We start from the raw sequence: 1,481 nt of genomic DNA on the forward strand, positions 1-1,481 counted from the left end.
AACAATGCACCTGAAAGTACACACTTTCAACTACATTTCCTGAAAATATCTCCGTGTCTATCGGTGTCTATTTTTAGATATCTTAATTTGAATTTGACGGTTTTTAATCAATTTATTTATTCGAAATCATAATGAATACGAGGTGAAAATCGATAAATTTTAGGGTAAATTTATCGATTTTTATCAAAAATACATTGTTTATGCTTAAAATTATGACACACAATATAAAGTTATGAATAAAAACATGTTGAGCCCAAAAATAATGTAAGTTCAAATTTTAAATAATTGTTCGTATTTAAAATTATGTATTTCCTTTTATATTTGGTCACTTTAGAAAGGTTGTCGTATTTTTTCATAGACAATGTATTTTCCATAAAAATCGATCAATTTACCCTACAATTTATTGATTTTCACCTCGTATTCATTATGATTTCGAATAAAAATTATAAATAAATTGATTAAAAACCGTCAAATTCAAATTAAGATATCTTAAAATAGACACCGATAGACACGCAGATATTTTCAGGAAATGTAGTTGAAAGTGTGTACTTTCAGGTGCATTGTTCGGTTTTGCGCCAAAATGCGCCATTTTGAAAACATAGCAGCTTGAAAATAGGCTCAAAATCACTTAAAAATGGTTATAACTCCCTAATAAAAACTCAAAACATTTTGCTGTCTTCGGCAAAGATGTGTAATTTTATGTCATAAACAACTCTTCAGAACATAGTAGGCCGCTAAAATGCAAACATTTTGAGTTATCACCAAAAAAGTGCTTTTTTGGACCATTTTTGCAAAAATGGCCTATATCTCGAGTAGATTGAGAGCTACAAATTTGGCGCCTTCGACAAACTTTCATGAAATTTTCTCCTCTACAACTTTGCCGAAGACACCAAAGCCCTACAACGTCATCCAACAAAGTTAGTTTTTGGTTGACACCCTGGAAGGTCGTCACCCTGTATGTCAATAACTTTCAAAGATAGCCCTTATCAAGTACAACAACTCTTCCGAAGAGACCATTTGGCTAGGACATCAAATAAAGGAGTTATCAATTTATTCCACTTAATTTTGCCATTCCGAACACTGTGGCATTGGTAAACAAAGTCCATTTTACATTGGTATTCGACCTACTTATGAAATATTAATATCAAAAACGCTCGAGATTGTTCATCTACACGTCCATCAAGTGCCCCAAACTAAAAATAATTGAAATTTTGTCTCATTTTCGAGAAAAACGAAAATTAGTGTGAGAGGTCACAGTGGCTCTTACGGCTTTTTGAAAACTCACCCGAGATATGAACTGGCGGGATGGAAGCACGTGGCAGCACCCCAACAACAAGTTTAACTATTAATAAAAAAAGAAAGAGATTTTGTAATTTAACTGGCAATAATGGAGAAATGAGCAAATTTCTCCGAAAATTCATCGATTTTTTAATGGAAGACGACGAAGATCAGATCACAGTAGACTACGAATAGGGGAGTCG

This window comes from Culex pipiens, chromosome 1 (genome assembly GCF_016801865.2).
Source record: "Culex pipiens pallens isolate TS chromosome 1, TS_CPP_V2, whole genome shotgun sequence".
NCBI classification, from domain to species: Eukaryota; Metazoa; Arthropoda; class Insecta; order Diptera; family Culicidae; genus Culex; species Culex pipiens.